This window comes from Hypanus sabinus, chromosome 27 (assembly GCF_030144855.1).
Source record: "Hypanus sabinus isolate sHypSab1 chromosome 27, sHypSab1.hap1, whole genome shotgun sequence".
NCBI classification, from domain to species: Eukaryota; Metazoa; Chordata; class Chondrichthyes; order Myliobatiformes; family Dasyatidae; genus Hypanus; species Hypanus sabinus.
Genome location: NC_082732.1, coordinates 7,607,172 through 7,627,300, shown reverse-complemented (window position 1 = coordinate 7,627,300; position 20,129 = coordinate 7,607,172). Strand labels below are relative to the sequence as shown.

At 45.4% G+C, this 20,129-nt stretch overlaps 1 long non-coding RNA gene across 1 annotated transcript in view; it reads left to right on the top strand.

The window, feature by feature from the left end:
* The first annotated feature begins 13,684 nt into the window (after window positions 1–13,684).
* Window positions 13,685–20,129, top strand: part of LOC132381922 (uncharacterized) — a 56,204-nt gene continuing 49,759 nt past the window's right edge. The window contains exon 1 of the long non-coding RNA XR_009508138.1: window positions 13,685–13,800. This is a non-coding gene — a long non-coding RNA (uncharacterized LOC132381922). The remainder of the gene's footprint in view (window positions 13,801–20,129) is intronic.

Sequence of the window (20,129 nt, the reverse complement as noted above, 5' to 3'; positions counted from 1 at the left end):
CATCAACTTCTAGTTAAAGACTGGAAATAAAAAATATCTCCACAAAATGCATGGGATCAATTTAGGTTGTATGTTAATTTAAACTTGAATTAGAAGTTTTTTTCTGTTTCTTAGTTTTATATGTTTTCCTGTCATGGGATGGCTGTATAAATATGCTGTACTCTATCTGCTCTATGATATGCTGTGCTGCTTTGTAAAATAAGAATAAATAATAATAAAAATTTGAATTACAAAAAAAAATCTCCACAATTCTCTCTAAAGTTGAGATAAAAAAATAAAAAGGAAGATGGAGAGACCACACAGACCCAAAGGTCAAAACAACGGCAAAAGTCCAACACAAACCATCAGGAGTTGCTAGCTATGAAATGTATCCAGCAGGAGGAGCTCTTTGAATTGAGACAGAATTAGCTATGAGTCATGTGAAGTGAAATATGGTCACACAGCAAGAATAAGAAAAGAGATGGACAGATGAGATCTTAGCAGAAAGATGTGAAAGAAAGAAACAATTTGATCAGAGTTCTCAAAAAGACACAGCAAATAAAAGCAAGACTCCATTGGAAACAAATAACAAACCAAAAGGGATCATTAATCCACCCCAGAGATGGACTGAAAGGAGATCAGGGAATAAGAGACTGTATTTGCTCATTGCAATTGAAGTTAATGGAAATATCTTTGTTGGAGATCATTATTGTTTCTTGCAGGTTTAATGAGGAAATAGTATCACATTGGTTTTCTTTAAAAGGGGAAGTTGTGTTATTATTATGTGTACATAATAAATTTTCCAGTGTGTGATACAGGCATTTCACCCAGAACCACTAATGATGTAAGTGAGCTTGGCACACATGCTTGGGCTGGAGCAAAAAGGCCATTTCTGTACATCTGAAAATACAATTGTTCTAGCATTTTTACCCATGTTGTTTGTCTTTACAAAGAACAGGCATAACAAGACTTTGCTCTGGTGGAGAGAGTGACTCTCTCAATCAGGACCTTCCAGCATGCTAGGAGTGTTGCCATGAGATGACTGTAATGCGGATGAGACGGTTGCTGAACTCTTTGCAGTCTGTGGGTTTGCAAAGAGGGTGTGGAGGGAGATGCAAGGGCCTGGATCAGGTTTCATCCTCAGCAGCTGCATGACAGGGGACTCTCTGATCTATGGGCTGTTCCAAGGGACACATGCAGACACCCTCTGATCTGACAGAAACTTGTTGGTCTGTCAGCACATTTAGATGCCCATGGAAGAATGTTGCCAACTGGCACATTCCAGGCTGTATGTGCTGAGAGATGCACCCAAGCTTGGACTGGAGAGGCAGAGGCAAGGTTAAGTGAGGAAGCTCCTCAATTATTGTTGTAGTTGCCACCCAAGGAGGCTGCATGTGTGGCGATAGAGCTATTGGTTTTAAGCAATGTTTACTCAGTAGTCATATTATTAGGTACCTCCTGTATCTAATAGTCACTGAGTGTATGTTCCTGGTCTTCTGCTGCTGTAGCCCATCTACTTCAGGGTTTGATGTGTTGTGCATTCAGAGATGCTCTTCTGCACACCACTGTGGTAACACAAGATTATTTGAATTACTGTAGCTTTCCTGTCAGCATGAACAAGTCTGGCCATTCTACTCACAGCTCTCTCATTAACAAAGCGTTTTTGCCCACAGAATTGTCTTTTCGTTCTTTGCACAGGTTTCAGTAAGCTCTAGATACTATTGTGCATGAAAATCCCAGAAGATCAGTAGTTTTCAAGATACTTAAACTACACTGTCTGGCAGCAACAATCATTCCATGGTCAAAATCACTTAGATCACTTTTCTTCCTCATCCTGATGTTTGGCCTGAATAACAACTGAACTTCTTGACTACGTCTGCATGGGTTTATGCATTGAGTTGCTGCCACATGATTGGCTGATTTGAAATTTGCATTGATGAGCAGGTGTATCTAATAAATTGGCAACTGAGAGTAATGTATTGTCTGTGAATGTAACATCAAAAGTGCATTGCATAGTTTATTCTTCTAAATCATCATCAGCTTCATTATGTGCCATGTCATGTTGACAGTGGCAGTCATGGTCTTATCTGTGACTGTGATGACCATGATTATTCTAGGCAATTTTTTCTACAGAGGTGGTTTGACATTGCCTTCTTTTGAGAAGTGTCTTTACAAGGTGGGTGAGCCCAGCCATTATCAATACTCTTCAGAGATTGTTTGCCTGGTGCCAGTGGTCATATAACCAGGGCTTGTGATATGCACCAGCTGCTTCTACAACCATCCACCACCTGCTCTCCTGACTTCATATGATCCTGATTGAAGGGGTGGTGACGCTACACATTGCCCAAGAGTGGCCTGGAGACTAGCGGATGAAGGAACACCTTACACTCCCTTTGGTAAAGATTTATCTCTAACTGCCACCCATCTTGTAAATAAAGTTTTTCAGTATTAAAATCAAGTTTAATTTTACTGGCATATGTCATGAAATTTGTTGTCTTTGTGGTAGCAGTACAATGTGATACATAATAATAGAGAAAAACCCTGAATTGGAGGGGCAGAAGCTGCAACTGAATCATTAAGTGTGTGGCTTCCGGCTCTTGCATCTCTTCCTGATGGTAGCAATGAGAAGATAGCATGTCCTGGGTGATGGGCGTCCTTCGTGATAGATGGCATCTTTTTGAGGCATTGCTCCTTGAAGACATCCTGGATACTACAGAGGCTAGTGCCAATGATGAAGCTGACTAAGTTTACAACTCTCTGCAGCTTATTTTGTTCCTGTGCAGTAGATGACCCCACATGCCGGAAGGTGATGCAGCCAATTAAAATGCTTCTCACGGTACATCTATAGAAAGTTGTGAGTGTCTTTGGTGACATACCAGTCTCCTCAAACTGCTAGTGAAATATAGCTGTTGTCATGCTTTTTTGTAGCTGCATCAACAGGATGGGTTCAGGATAGAGCCTCAGAGATATTGGCACCAAGGAACTTGAAATTGCTCCCTCTGAGAAGACTGTTGTGTGTTCTCTCGTTTTACCTTTCTGAAGGCCACAATCAATTCTTTGAACTTACTGACATTGAGTGCAACATCACTCAACTAGCTGTAATATCTCACTCCTGTATGCCCTCTTATCACCACTATTATTATTGAATAAAGTTTGCTTCAATAAAAAAATCTACCAGCCATAACATGCTATTTGTAGGACTAACAGAGAGAGCATTAAAACTTTCCAGGCATTTGACCACATCTACTTCTTGGACACATTTATACTCTTGATTTCAACCAGTCTTGACAACACAGGTTTATCGTTCATGACACTTTGCTTGTTGGCTCCTTCCCTGCCGGCTCACAGTTGTAAATCTCACATGCCCATTCAATTTCTGATAACAGATACTATCGTATGGCTGTCAATAATGTGGGCGGGGGCACCAGCAAGTAAACTTTGTTTCAGGTTCACATTCCTTGTCATCTGTTAATCAACTATGGACAAGATTAAAAATGATCAAGACACTAACACATCCACTACAGAGCACCTACCCAACCTGATTGTTTCAGTAATTGAACCAGATGAAAGAATTGAGAATACATTGAATTGGAGAGAGGTGGAGAATTCTGATGGAGTGACGTGGACTTGTAATAATTTTTATTAATAAATATCTGCAGACTGGTAAAGTGAAAAAGTACTACCAGAGGAACTCATCTCTATAACTTTGTTAAACTGCAGCTTTCTATACCTTGTAGTTTCTGAAACTAAGTGCAGCATTTTGAAAACAGTGTAACATTGTAAACCAACATCTCTAATGTAATCTTTGAGAGATAAGAACTTTTGCTATTTTGGTGTGTGCTGGGTCTTGGGAGATATTGATTAATATCAGAATCTGGTCACACCAAGCTAAAGACAAGCATTGTCTTTGGTTCAGAGTTATGTATCGGATTCCTAGAGTTATGTGTGTGGGAGGGATCTCTATCAGGAGAGGAAAGTTATGCATCCAGACTCTGATAACATGGCCTCCTCTTGGATTTGTTGTAGCCCAGCCATGAGTTGATCAACTGGTCATCCAGCAAACCATTGGAATGTTCATGAAGTTGGTTACATTGGGAGGCCAAGTGGACCTGGTGACTGACACCCAACTCTCTTCCAAACTCCATCATGGAAGAGATCACCAGGACCCAATTCAAGTGTGTGCTCAAAGCCTTTGCATCACCCTCTTGTGATCCTTGCCCCATGACTGCACAAATTGGGGAAGGATCATTCAACATGGTATTGAGAACTGAGCGGGCATGTATTGGGAGCTCGCAGAAGCTGAAGAACAAATGCACTACCTGCTCACCCACTGGTCACCATCTGCTCCACTGGCGGAAGAGCATGCATTCCCCACACCAGCCAACTTAGGGGCAACAAAACTGGGGAGGAAGCAAGTCCGTCTTAATCCAGATTGAAGGAGAGGAGGGTCTGTAAGTACCTGTCAGATCATCCCACCTTTGATATAGGAATAGATGAATGATTTTCTGTTTTCATTGATTATTCAATGACTGACAGTAAGATAATCAAGAATTTTCAACTTCCATTTTATAGTTGTGCAGACTACAGAGATCTGCCAGTACTAGAAGATAAATTGCATAGGCCTCTTAAAGGTCTGAATACTGCCCATAGGAAGGTACAATGATAGTATGATAGTACTCCTGAAAGGAATGGTACTGTAGAGGTTTCCCAGCCATGAGTGAAAATCAGAAATATGGAAGGTGTTCATAGCGGTGGAGGTACCCAGGCCTGAAATAACATCAGGAATAGGGTAGAAAAGGAGACACAACAGGATCAAGAGACACCAGATGTTACAGAAGAGCACTTGATGAAGGCAGACTGACAACTTGTTCCAGGCTTGATCTAGTTAGAACTAAGAAAGATGGCCTTATCATAGATGAACTAATCACACATAGTACGTGCTTCTAAGTCTTGCCCTACTCTGTGACCATCCAATATCATGGGATTTACTGAAGTGAAAGGAAAGGAAGCTACCAATGACCTTTAATTTGGGTTGTTTTTTTCCAATAAAGCAATCAGAACTTCCTACTGTTGCAAACCTGCATCCAATGATTTGTATGCAAGGACAGCTGAACAAACCTTACATTCTTCCATCTGGTATTGTGATCTGCAATGTTCTCTTCCATTTACCCAGCCTGTTACTATCCCATTGATGTCACTACATCCTGAATAGAACCCAATGGAAATCCATCTTTTATCAGTAAAAATAAATATTTCACATTCAGACCTCTCTCCTGACAATTGACATACACTGTGAACAGCTAGAATCGAAGACTCAGTGCCTGTGACATCGCAATCATCACTGCCTTCTACTCTTTGCATTCTGTCTGTTAATCAGTTCTCAATATATGCCAGTGCATTACCTTCAGTCTCCTGTGCCTAATCATGTGCAACACCTTATCAAAGTCTTATTTATGCATTTTCTAATTTCTTCATTGCTACCTTCAACACAGTCCAAGAATCAATGGAGTTTTTAACACAAATTTTACTATTTTACATATTTTCTTATGAGGCAGAAGGTTATCAGCCAATTTTCCCTGTAACGTATCTGCCTCATATTCCCATCAATTCTACCAACCTACACTTGGAGCAATTTGCAGCAGACAATTAACCTACCCGAATGTCTTTAGGATGTGAGAGCAAACTAGCACTTAGACAAAGCTCATGTTGTCACATGGGGAATGTGCAAACTCCATATTGACAGTGCTAGAGCACAGATTTTAACCTGAAACCGCTGGAGATGTGAAGTGCCCGCACCCCTTCCCTTATCATTTGTCACTCCTATGATGACAACCAATTCCTTTGTCATGTGCATCGTCTTTTCTTTCAAATCCTGAAGATGGAAATTATCAGGTCCTGCAGAATTACTGCTTTTCAGTCCATTTAGTTTTTCCAATACTAGTTAAGCCTTTAATTTGCACTGTTTCTTCAAGATTTTCTGTATTGTCATCAGTGAATACAGACATAATGTACTTGCTTAAGATCTCTGCAGTGCCAAACACAATTTCTTCATCCTCAGTCTGCAAGGAACCCTTATTAGCTTCTGTTAAACTTTTAAATTCTCCACACTGAACTAAACCCTTTTAAAACTATTATGTTTTCTCTTTCTTCTTCAGTATCTTTGTCCCCACTTGCTGAAGTCTGAAATGTTCCTCATCCATTCCTAGACTGTTCACTTTGGCAACGTTTTAACTTTCTTTCCCATTGCCCTGATACTGGATTTAAATTCAGCTAGCCACAGCTGGAACACTTGATGGTCTATTGACTTAAGTTAAAACCATTCCATTTATAGCAGACAAGGATTAATTTTTGATGAGATGTCAGGCTTTTTTTTATAATCTGACTACCTGCTTGCCAACAAAACTAATTGAATAAGCTGACCTCTTAAGAAAAAAGACAACCTTAACTTCAGAGTAACCAAGTACATTATCTTGCTAATAAGATAAAATTGCCTGGGAATTGCAAGTATATCCTCAGCAATAAGCTGCACAATCCATGATTGTAATAAACCTGAATAAACACTGAATGATGAAAATCTGTAAAACAAACTTTTTTCCATTCTATGGTTTTCTTCCTAATTGTTTACTTTATCTGGTTTTAGTGAATTGTTAAAAGTTTCCCATAGTCCTACAAAATGCAAAGCAAGTTTTGTAAAAATGTCTATGTTCCCTCAATTACTTATGGAAAGATTTAGTGAATGCAATCAACATGCTTCCTCTGGGAATGACCCTGTCCAACCAATCATTTTAACTTGTTTTAGAAGGAAGAACTATGGCATGGTTCACCAGAAGGTATTTCTCTCAATTTGCCTGCAGGTTTCTCTTACTGAGAATTTGGATTTGGTAGATTTCCCAAAATATTCAGTCCATTAACTTTATTTGTTGAATAATCTTGAGAGTTAAGTCCCCCTTCTGCTTATGTTATACCTTCTCAGTAGGTGAGGCATCACACCCAGCAGAAGCTCAGCAAACACACCTTGTCTGATTTGACAACATTATTTAAAGGGCTGCTGAAAATCATCGTAGGTATGGATATTGGTTTGTTATTGTTGCATCTACAGAAATGCAGTGAAAAACTCGGTGTACATACTGCTCATAGGTTTGATGATCATTTCACAGTGCATTGAAACAGAACAATGTAAACCAACAACAATGCTGCATAATGTGTAACAGTTACAGTGAAAGTGCAGTGCAGGGTCACTATAAAGTGCAAGATCAGAAAAGATAGATTTTGTGGTCTGAGGTTGATATTACTGTACTAAGAATCTGTTTAATAGTCTTACTACAGTAGGGTAGAGGTTGTCCTTGAGACTGGATGTAGGTGCTTTGAAAGGCTTTGGATCTTTTGCCCAGTGGGAGAGGGGAGAAGGAAGAATATCTGGGGTGGATGGCTGCTTTGTTGAGGCAGCGAGAAGTCTCTCGAGGGGAGGCTGGTTTCCATGATGTGCTGAGCTCTGACGACTCTCTGCAGTTTCTTGCTGTTACATGCAGTGCAGTTGCCATAGCAAGCTGTTATGCATCCAGGTAGGATGCTTTCTGCGGTGCATCCATAACATAAAGACTTGTAGGTGAGTGAAGGTTTGTTGAATGAACCAGTATAGGAGCTCAATGTTATACAGGGTGTGTGTGCCACCGACTGACAATAGGAAACCTCTTTAGAGATCTACTAATTTAGAGATAAGGCTGTGACATGTCACATTTTTGGACAACTGGGAGGAGACAAAGAGAAATCTACAGAAAGCTGGTCCAACGAAGGTAGATTAACAACAAGTACACTGTAAATTCTGTAGTCAGAAATGGTCTTCAATGCTATTCTCATAGTAAACCAACAAGGACTAAAAACTAACAGAAAATTCAACTCCAGCATTCCTGGAGAAACCAAGGACTTTGTGGTGAACTTTACAAACAGGCTATGTAAGGAATTCCCAGAGAATCTGTGGAAAGTACAATGGCATAGCTGATAAAACCGCTGCCCCACAGTGTCACAGGCATATGCTCAATCCTGACCTCTGGTGCTACTTGGCATGCTCTTCCTGTAAGTATATGGGCTTCCTCTAGTTTTTTCCCCCATGTTGCAGAGGTATGTGTGTTTGCAAGTTTATTGACCACTATGAATTTCCCCTGGTGTGCTGGTGAGTGTTAGAATCTGGGGGAAGTGTGAAGTGATGAGAACGTGGGTAGAATTAAACTTGGAATTAATATCGGATATGTATAAATGGGGAGCTGATTTTAAATGCAGAACTTATAGGCCAAAGGGCCTGGTTTTATGCTGCATCTCTCTGGGGCTTCAAGATCAACCACGTTGGTCTGGCTATCATCAAATATCTGCAACAGCCTAGGAGAGTAATTGGAGTGTGTGTTGTGTATAGAACAGTATGTACAATAATAACAGTGTGCTTGTTATGTGGCACTTGAATGATATTTTGATTGGATTATTGAATGTTTATTGATAAGAATATTAAGAATCTGGAATGTTGTTGGAGCTATAGTAATTTAGGCAATCCAAAGCTCTCTTGATTTCTCCCTTGTAGATGGTGGAGGGAACTTGGTATGCCAGGAAATGCTTTATTTGCCTCAAGATATGATGCAGCCATAGTATTTCGAGTCAAGTCAAGTCACTTTTTATTGTCATTTCCATCATAACTGCTGGTACAGTACATAGTAAAAACCAGACACCATTTTTCAGGACTATGGTGTTACATGACACAATATAAAAACTAGACTGAACTACGTAAAAAAACAACATGGAAAAAAACTACACTGGACTACAGACCTACTCAGGACTGCATAAAGTGCACAAAACAGTGCAGACATTACAATAAATAATAAGCAAGACAATAGGGCAGTAAGGAGTCAGTCCAGGCTCTGGATATTGAGGAGCCTGATAGCTTGGGGGAAGAAACTGTTACATAGTATTTATATGGTGGGTCTGAGTTTCTGCTCAGTGATGACATCAGCATGCTAATGGTGGACACTTTGTGATCGATCACCAAATGAATGTCGAGGGTTGTTTACTGCGGACTCTCTGAATGGCCGGGGATGGTCATTGCTTTGTATTTTTGTGTCAAATTGTACCTTAATATTGTCAGGATTTTGCCATAAATAGGCAATGACTGCTTCATTTGATGAGTAATAGTGAACATCCCTACCTCTGACCTTATGTCAATGGTGAAGCAGAGGAAGTTGTTGGTCCTAGGCTGATGCAATTACGATGGATTGTTGGCCTTCACCATCCTATGTGAAGCCTTGATGCCCATTGACTACAGATTGATCAGGGATGCTTGATACTAAAGTGACTGAAGGGCATTCTCACCTCATCTGTGGAATTCAACTCTTTAGTCCATAGCTGGCCCAAGACTGTGATGAGGTCTGGAGCTGAATGGTCTTGATAAAATCCAAGCAGAGTATTGGTGAGCATGATATTGGAGCATCTTCTGTTTTATTATCAGCATTGTCCCATGTACCAATGTACAAAGAAAATCTTGTCTTGCATATGGACACAAGGTCTTCTCATTGAAGAATAGATATCTCTGCCACTGTTGGGGTATATAGCCACAGATGTTTTGATGATAACAACAGAATGTAGAATAAAGTGAACAACTATGGAGAAATTGCAGTGCAGGTAGACAACGAGATACAAGATCATTGATAGGTGCAAGGCATAGATTGTGAGGCCAGGAGTCTCTTGTGAATATGAGCAATGTCGCCAGAGAGACTGAAGCTAGTGGATATAAACATCTTTATTCAACAACACAGCAAGGAGACACTTTCTGGTAAGTTTCCTGACCCAACAGTTCATGACATTTTCATATACTAAGATCAAAGGAAATGGCAGGACAATTCAATAGAGACAATGTATCTACAATGCTTCCTTTGAATTACACCTAGATGTTCACACCAACAATCCGGATACCCAAAATGAATGTTAATCACCACTGACTGGTGGGGTAAAAATTCATTTGAAATTGGTGACAAAATCTGAAATGTTTATGTTGATCAGGTGATCTGCACCAGACATAAAACCATGCATGGATGGTGGCCCACTTGATCGTAAAGTTGCATCTGAGTCAGAAACAATACAGCCCTTAGAAAGGTCGTCAGACAAAGAAATAAACTTTTTTGAGTTCAAATCCAGAACTGAACTAAGTGAACCTTGATTCGGTACTAAAGCAAGATGACCCTATGAAATATCTGTAAGCTGTTGATATGAGGTTGTTGTTCATTTAAAAGAATAAAGACAGGTATAATTATGTGAAGTAAGCTTTTAGATAGATCACTTGTATCTCACCATTCAAAGCATAAATAGGGTAGCAATAAAACAGAGTGAAGAGCAGGACAGGATTGCTCTGATCTCTATGTGTCATCTTGTATGGAAATGTCACAATCCTATTGTTTAGGGAAGTTTTGTGGGATGCCTGCTTTGTCTCAATGTAACATCAACTAGAATCCAGCCTATAGCTTGAAGAGGTGATGTTAAATGCTCTACCTTACAATTAAGATCTACCTTACAGGACAACATCACCTGATCGTGTGGGCGATGCCTCCCTCCCAGATGCGCTGAACAACTACGCTCGTTTTGAGGGGGAAAGTGACATAGCAGCAATGAAGTCCACCCCTCCTACAAATGACTAGGAGTTGTGTCTCACTGTGGCCGATGTGAGAAGAACCCTGTGCAGGATTAACCCACGGAAGGCTGCTGGACCAGACAACATCCCTGGTAGAGTGCTCAGAGGATGTGCAGACCAGCTAGCAGATGTTCTCACTGACATCTTCAACATCTCCCTGAGCAATGCAATCATTCCAACGTGCTTCAAGGCTGCCACCTTCGTCCCCGTGCCAAAGAAGTCTTCAGTGTCCTGCTTCAATGACTACACTCGCATCCATCATCATGATGCGATGTGATTTCTAGAGGCTCGTCATTAGGCACATCAAGACCCTGCTGCCCCCCCCTGCAGTTCGTGTACTGTCCCAACTATTCAACAATCAACGTCATTGCCATCACCCTCCACCTGGCCATAACCCACCTGGACAAAAAAGACACATACGTTCAAATGCTGTTCATAGACTTCAGTTCAGCATTCAACATAATCATCCCTCAGAAACTGTTTGGAAAGCTGAGCCTACTGGGCCTGAACACCTCCCTCTGGAACTGGATACTAGACTTCCTGACTGGGAGATCTCAGTCAGTCTGGATCGGGAGCAGCATCTCCAACACCATCATACTGAGCACGGGGGCTCCCCAGGGTTGTGTGCTCAGTCCACTGCTGTTCACTCTGCTGACCCACGACTGTGCTGCAACACACAGCTCGAACCACATCATCAAGTTCGCCGATGACACGACCGTGGTGGGTCTCATCAGCAAGAACGACGAGTCAGCTTACAGAGAGGAGGTTCAGCGGCTAACGGACTGGTGCAGAGCCAACAACCTGTCTCTGAATGTGAACAAAACAAAAGAGATGGTTGTTGACTTCAGGAGGGCACGGAGTGACCGCTCCCCGCTAAACATCGACGGCTCCTCGGTAGAGATATTTAAGAGCACCAAATTTCTTGGTGTTCACCTGGTGGAGAATCTCACCTGGTCCCTCAACACCAGCTCCATAGCAAAGAAAGCCCAGCAGCATCACTACTTTTTGCGAAGGCTGAGGAAAGTCCATCTCCCACCCCCCCATCCACATCACATTCTACAGGGGTTGTATGGAGAGCATCCTGAGCAGCTGCATCACTGCCTAGTTCGGAAATTGCACCATCTCGGATCGCAAGACCCTGCAGCGGATAGTGAGGTCAGCTGAGAAGATCATCGGGGTCTCTCTTCCAGCCATTACGGACATTTACACTACATGCTGCATCTGCAAGGCAAACAGCATTATGAAGGACCCCACACACCCCTCATACAATCTCTTCTCCCTCCTGACATCTGGGAAAAGGCACCGAAGCATTTGGGCTCTCACAACCAGACTATGTAACAGTTTCTTCCCCCAACCCATCAGTCTCCTCAATACCCAGAGCCTGGACTGACACCAACTTACTGCCCTCTACTGTGCCTGTTGTCTTGTTTATTATTTATTGTAATGCCTGCATTGTTTTGTGCACTTTTTGCAGTTCTGGGTAAGTCTGTAGTCTAGTGCAGTTTTTTTTCTGTGTTGTTTTTATGTAGTTCAGTGTAGCTTTTGTACTGTGTCATGTAACACTATGGTCCTGAAAAACATTGTCTCATTTTTACTGTGTACTGTACCAGCAGTTATGGTCAACATGACAATAAAAGTGACTTGTCTTGACTTGACTTATCTTTTGATATATTCAATTCAGTTCAAGTTTAATTGTCACTTAACCATATACGAATAATCATGAAAACAGCTAAACAAGAAAACGTTACTATAGGGTCAAGGTGCAAAGCTACATTCCCAGCAGTCACGGCTTGATACATGCAGGTCAACAACCCATATAGAATATCAATAAAAATACAGCGATGCAGCGATACAAACACACACACACACACACACACATATAGTCCAGTCAGCCTGGCCCACCAATATCACCTGCCAACTGCTCCCGACACCGACACCCGTTAGGCGACATACTGAGGCCCCACCCTCCCATGTACAAACACATATAGAATATTAGTAAAATCTCAAGCGGACTATCATATATGTGTATAGTCCAGATCCCTCAGTGCATTTTAAGTCTTCAGTAGTCACAATTGCGCTACGCTGTCCCCGGTGGGGCGTGATGGCTCTGGCGCCTCTCCTCCCGTGACGGAGAAGCAAGCAACCCTGCAGTGTGAGGCCTGGATCCATTGAGTGACACTGAAAATCTGCAGCTGGCCACAACTGAGCTTGTCTTCTGTGAGTGAGACCTTGGGAAGGCAGCTACGATTCCTTTCTGGACACCATTCCGCATCACCCCCTGTGAAGTGCAACAGTTTCGTCCCCTCTCTCCAAGCAGCTGCCAAAGCCAACACCATTGTTTCAGGCCTAGTCCACGCCACAACTAAGGACTTGGCCCCCGCATCCACCCCTGCTTGCCTCCAATAAATCAGTGAATCAAACCTGCAGTGTACCAGATTAACAATGTGCAAAGGGGTCTTGTGATCAGAAGAAAAGTGACCATGAAGATCACTCGCTATCCGACTGTAAACCTCCATCAACTCAGGCAGCAGCACATTGCACAGCTCCTTCATTATATCCCGCAGCAAGCAACTTGCTGATGCTGTAGACCTGTAGACCTTTGAGTTCTTAACACATAGCAGGATCTTATGATCATTAGGCATGTGTTTAAGCAGAATGGTAGCACCTTTAGTTAACCCATAGAAGCCACTGTGACCAGTCATGGCAACATCTGGCTGGAAGTATGTTTGGTTGGCATTAATACGTTATTAAGATGGAACATCTGTGAGTCAATTTAAATGATAGAACAGATTTGAAGGGACGAGTGGCCTTCTCCTGCTGCTTATTCATTTGTTCTTCCAATTACCTAGACTCAGCATGCCCAGCCATTTGAAGGTGTGTTTGTCAGGGTCTAGAGAAATGATGTATGGGACTTTGGCCTGTTCAGCCAAGCAGACAGTACTGGTGATGAGCATGTTTCAATGTTACGTATGTGTAAAGCACTGTCACAATGGGGTGAGGGAGTCATTGGCAGCCTCCCTGTGTTGGTATTCGAGAGGTGGAAAGGAATGCACACATCACCAGCTCGGACCATCTAACTAACTTGGACTTTTGTACTCCAAGTCCTTCGTTCTGAAGGTTCGACTGCTGAAAGCTTGTACCAATGTGGAGGGATCAAGGTAATATATAATTAATTGGTAAAAAAACTAAATATAATATCAACTATATACCTGCACGTGCATTTAATAGACAGCTATAAGATCATAAGGTACAGAAGTGGGTCCTTCAACCTAACACAACCCACTATCCTTTAAGTATCCTTCCCATTAACCAGCTCTTTGTCCATAGCCTACTACGTTTTGGCTAATCAGGCGAATTAAAAAATGCATTTGAATGAAAGAATGACAAGAATTCTTCTTCAGATCCTCCCTAAAACTTTTTCCCCTTATCCTAAGCCTCAGTTGCTGGTCTAAGGCACGTGTGCTATTCGGAACGGATTCTTCCCATCTTAACTTGGGATATTCTTATTAGGTCCCCTTTCAGCCTGTGTCACTCTAAGAGAAAAATAACAAAGCCCATTGAGTCTATCCTCAAAAATTGTATCCAGCTATGAACAAATACTGTAAAAGACTGTAAGTGGACTCCTGTGACTGGGTGCATTTGAACCTGTGTGACTGACAAGGCAGTTCAGTCAGCTCAAAATCAGGTTTATTATCACCGGCATGGAAATAAAACATCGTGGTGGTCCGCACACGCGGGACTCGAACTGCCATCGGGAGCTGCGCAGTCACACGGTACCGTGTTTGGAACTACCCGCTCGGGGCGGAGCTTTCGGGTACGGTCTGACGTCACATCTGCCCCGCGGGTAGCAGGGGCCCAAGGGAGGGGAGATTTAAGTACACGATTTTGAATCAGTAAAGGCATTCTGAGTTCAGCTCTCTCTGCCTCCATGTGTTTCTTTAGTAGCGCATTGCACGCGACTACATTGGTGACCCCGATGTTCCAGACGGCATCTGGAGCCGGCGACTCAGTAACCAGCTATGAGTTCGAGCAACTCGCACAGCGCGGTCTCTCTGAAGCTCCCGACTTTCCAGGCCACTCAGCCCCACGTTTGGTTCGAGCAGCTGAGGCCCAGTTCAATATCAGAGAAATTACAGCCGACGCCACGCGGTACTACTACGTGGTCAGCACGCTCGACCAGGAGACGGCAGGCCGGATCATCGACTTCCTATGCCAGCCTCCAATGGAGGACAGATACACTAAGCTTAAGGCGCTCCTGACCCGTACCTTCGGACTCTCCCGCCACGAACTGGCGGCGCGACACCTACACATGGACGGCCTGGGTGACAGCACGCCATCCGAGCTCATGAATGATATGCTGGCACTCATGGACGGCCATGAGCCGTGCCTTTTATTTGAACAGTTGTTCCTCGAGCAAATCCCAGGGGATATTCGCCTCCTCCTCGTGAGTGAGGATTTCAGCGACCCATGCAGGGTTGCGGCTAAAGCAGACGTCCTTTGGCAGAGCAAGCAATGTGGAGCAGCCTCCATTGGCCTAGCCATGATCACGCGCCCCAAAGCCCAGGCCCCACAACCGAAGCCATCGAGACCCACGGGGAAAAAGACAAAAGTTCGGAACAATGGTGTTTCTATCACCAAAGATGGGGCTCAGGTGCACGCCACTGCCATCCCCCATGTGCTTTTCCGGGAAACGCCGGGGCCAGCCGTTGCTAATGGCTACGACGGCTGGCCACCGGGACAGCCTCCTGTATCTCTGGGACCGACACTCCGGGCAGCGCTTCCTGGTAGACACTGGGGCGGAAGTCAGCGTACTCCCCCCCTCCCTTGAACATGGACGCTTGTAACGCGGTCCCAGGCCCCGAACTCACCGCTGCAAATGGCACCAGTATTTGGACGTGCGAACTATCTCACTGCATTTCGGGTTCAGCCGTTTCACTTGGACTTTCACGTTGGCAGCGGTGTCACAGCCAGTACTAGGGGCAGATTTCCTATGAGCCAACTGCTTCCTGGTTAACCTAAAAGGCTGGCGTTTAGTCCATGCCGAGACGTTCCAGACTTTCCAGCTCGGAGAAGCCAAGCTCCACCTGGATTCCGTGACAAATTCGCCAGAGTGTTGGCGGAATTCCCCTCCATAGTCACCCCGCAGTTCTCCATGGCCGACCCCAAGCACGGCATGCAGCACCACATCCCCACGCAAGGACCACCGCTGCCCGTCCGAGCTCGCAGGCTCCCACCCGACAATCTCCACCTCGCCAAGGAGGAGTTCTGTAAGATGGAAGAGATGGGAATCGTACGCCGCTCAGGGGATACCATCAGATCCCAGTGCACTGTGACAATGTGCCCAGAACAGGCCTCATCACACCGTTCAGCTTGTTCGAATTCCTGAGGATGCCTTTTGGTCTCAAGAATGTAGCCCAAACTTTCCAAAGGCTCATGGACTCGGTGGGACACGGCCTGGATTTCGTTTTCATTTACTTGGACGATATCCTGGTGGCCAGCAGTTCGCACCATGGCACACTTGCGCCAGCTCTGCCAATGCCTGAGTGACCACGGATTGGCAATCAATCCGGCGAAGTGCCAGTTTGGGCTGACGGAGATCGACTTCTTGGGCCACAGAGTCAACCAACATGGCGCAGTTCCCCTACCAGACAAGGTCCAGGCCATCTGCCAGTTCCCCAAGCCCAGCACGGTCAAGGGCCTGCAGGAGTTCGTAGGGATGGTCAACTTTTGTCATCGGTTCGTTCCGGCGGTGGCCCGCATCATGAGACCCTTGTTCAGCCTGATGGCCAGCAAGGCCAAAGAAGTGGCATGGGACGCGGAGTCCACGGAGGCGTTCGAGCAGGCCAAGGAGGCGCTGGGAAAGGCAGCCCTCCTCGTACACCCGAGAGTCAATGTACCCACGGCGCTCACAGTCGACGCTTCCGACACAGCAGTCGGCAGAGTCCTGGAGCAGCTCGTCAAGGACCAGTGGCGACCATTCGCTTTCTCCAGCCGCCACCTACGGCCACCAGAGGTGAAGTGCAGCGCTTTCAACAGAGAGTTGCTCGCGCTCTACCTGCCTGTCGGGCATTTCCTCGAGGGAAGGGAGTTCACCGTGTACAAGCCCCTCACCTTCGCACTGGCCAAGGTATCAGACCCGTGGTTGGCTCGGCAGCAGAGGCACCTGTCCTTTATTTCAGAATTCACCACAGGCGTCCGCCACATCGCAGGGAAGAACAACGTCGTCATTGACACACTGTCTCGGTCCTGCCTCCACTCAGTAGGCTTATTGTTCTCAGGAATAGACTACGCAGCACTGGTGGAAGCACAACGGTCGGACGCCCAGATCCCGGCTTACCGCACCGCCGTTTCGAGGCTCCAGTTGGAGGACGTCTCCATTGGCCCGGCAGTGGATCGACCCCTGTGCGATGTGTCTACTGGCAAACCCCGACCCGTGGTACCAGCAGCACGGAGTCGCCAGGTGTTCGACACCCTGCACAACCTGGCTCACCCATCCATCCGGGCATCCATCAAGCTGGTAGCAGACAGATCCGTCTGGCACAGTTTGTGCAAACAGGTCAGACACTGGGCCAGGACCTGCGTACACTGCCAGACTGCCAAAGTCCAGCGAACGTGAAGACTCCCCTCCAGCAGTTCCAGCCGATGCACAGGAGGTTCCAACACATCCACGTGGACATTGTCGGCCCCTGCAAGTCTCCTGGGGTGCCTGGTATACCTTTACCATGGTAAACAGGTTCACCAGATGGCCAGAAGCCGTACTGCTCGCAGACACGTCCCCTGAGTCCTGCACCAGGACGCTCATTGCAAACTGCATCTCCAGGTTCGGCCTCCCAACGGACATCACCTCCAACAGAGGGGGGCAGTTCACGTCTGCTTTGTGGACAACACTGGCGCAGCTCCTGGGCACCCAGTTGTATCACACCACAGCGTACCATCCCCAGTCCAACAGTTTGGTAGAGCGATTCCACCGGCATCTCAAGTTGGCCCTGATAGCACGCCTCAGGGGCCCCAACTGGACAGATGAGCTTCCCTGGGTCCTACTGGGCATCCGCACAGTCCCCAAGGAGGACCTGGACACCTCCTCAGCGGAATTGGTCTAAGGCGCCCCCCTAACGGTCCCAGGCGAGTTCATACCAGAGGCCTGAGGTTCGGAAGAAACTCCAGCAGCGATGCTAACAAGGCTGCGGGACAAGGTAGGGACCCTGGCACCGGTCCCGACCTCCAGGCATGGTCCCACACCATCCTTCACCCCTAAAGACCTCCTAGACCACGAGTATGTTTTTATTTGCAAAGGCATGCACAGGTCACCTCTACAGCGGCCGTACGAGGGACCCTTCAAGGTGATCCAGCACAACGGAACCACGTGTAGCATGGAGGTGGGTGGCCGGGAAGAGGCTTTTACAGTGGACCGCCTCAATCCGGCGCACCTGCACATTGAGCAACCAGTGAGGGTACCCGCACCGCGCAGGCGAGGCCGGCCACCCAGGCAAGCCACATAGACTGGGGGCTCCACTCCCTCGATGGACGTTTCTAGGGGGGGGGGTGGCATCCGCACACGCGGGACTCAAACCGCCATCGGGAGCTACACAGTCATGCGGTAGCGTGTTTGGAACTACCCGCTCGGTGCGGAGCTTCCAGGGACAGTCTGACGTCACGTCCGCCCCGTGGGTCACAGGGGCCCATGGGAGGGGAGGTTTAAGTGCGCGATTTTGAATCAGTAAAGGCATTCTGCGTTCAGATCTCTCTGCCTCTGTGTGTTTCTTTAGTAGCACGTTGCACGCGACTACAACATAATAAATAAACAAGTAAATCAATTACCTATATGGAATAGATTTTTTAAAAATGTGCAAAAGCAGAAATACTGTATATTAAAAAAAAGTGAGGTAATGTCTAAAGCTTCAAAATCCATTTAGGAATCAGATGGCAGAGGGGAAGAAGCTGTTCCTGAATCGATGAGTGTGTTCCTTCAGGCTCCTGTACCTCGTGAGGGTCGGAAGTGGCACTGCCATGCTTCCTCTGTCAAATGTGCAGGGGGTCTTTTTCATACAACAGCCACGAAGCTTTGAACATTGAAGTTTTCACCGAGGGATTTAAATGTCCACACTAGCCTGAGGGTAGCTATGATGGAGCAGGAAATGGGGGCAGTGAGTCAGGCTAGGACTTGGTCTCTTTCATTTCACTGTCAGCTTAAGTCAAGGTGGAAGTGACACATCTCCCTGTGTGCTGATCCCAAACACTTGATGCTTTGAACATTGCCCTGAATCAACAGTCAGTCACAGTTCGTCACTGATGGGACTCCATACTGCTCTGAGCGGGGGGGGGGGGGGGGGGGGGCGAGGTATGAAGAGCATCCACATTTCCCAGAAGGTGCAGCAATTCAGGGGAGTTAACCTCTGGAGCTGAATTATTGATCAGCAAAAGAATCATTTCCATAAGACAGTGATCAGTCTGTTGGGGCTTGGTCATGTGTTTGGGATGCAAGGTTGTCCTTGGCATTCAGTGGGTTTGCTGTTGGCTTGGCAGGCATACTGTGTATTGGTAAGGCCTACAGGACACCTGGAGCCACTGCTCTGATCCCGCTATAAACTTATCGTCCTTGTTTTCCATCTCATCACTCTGTGTCCTCACACTTTGTGAGATACACTTGTATATCATTTCATCACAGCTTCCCTGAACAGTTGTGCAAATCAGTTTGAAGCTTGTTGCGTGTAAAGTCAGACTGAAAATTGCAATCAGTGAATGAGCAGATATTAGGGAGATGGTTCCTGGGACGGTCTGTTTACAATCTGGTCAAGTTTTGATGTAGAACACGTTTTTGATCCAGTGTAATGTGGAGTGTAGAGATGCAGAATCCTTCTGTGTCCATCTCTCGTTCCTGGTCTATGTCTCAGTGATGGAAGCTCAGTGCATGACAGGTTCTGAACCAATCACCGTCTGGAATTTTCACCACCAACCATTGACAGAATGTCTGTTACTGCTCTTCAGGTGAAAGGTCCTGTCACCCTCTGTTTGGTACAAGGTGTAATACAAGTTTCTCTAGAGAAAAATATATCCTGACCTGTATCTGGTACAGAAGGCTACAGTTACTAATTGTTCTATGCACTGCCAACCATTTGGCATTACTCAGACCCCAGGGAAACCTTCACAGGGAGCTGCTTTCTAATAGGAAAAGTCATAGAGATGTAGAGATACAACAAAAGAAAGAGGTTGTTCAAACCATCATGTCACAACCAGGGGCTGTTTATGAAAAAGAAGAGATTTTTTGTTGTCAGTTAGTATGTGGATTGTATTTTCTCAGTGTCACCTTGTGGGTATGCTGTGCTCCTGGGACTGTTTAGATTTGGGGTAATTTAATTAGCATGGTATTTTCCATGTCCAGAATTCCTACATGCTCCAGGGTGCACGTCGGGGGGGGGGGGGGCATGCCAACCTCTCTTTGTTGGGTTGTTGTAGTTCCTTGTCTGGTGAAACATGGACTGTGAGTGAT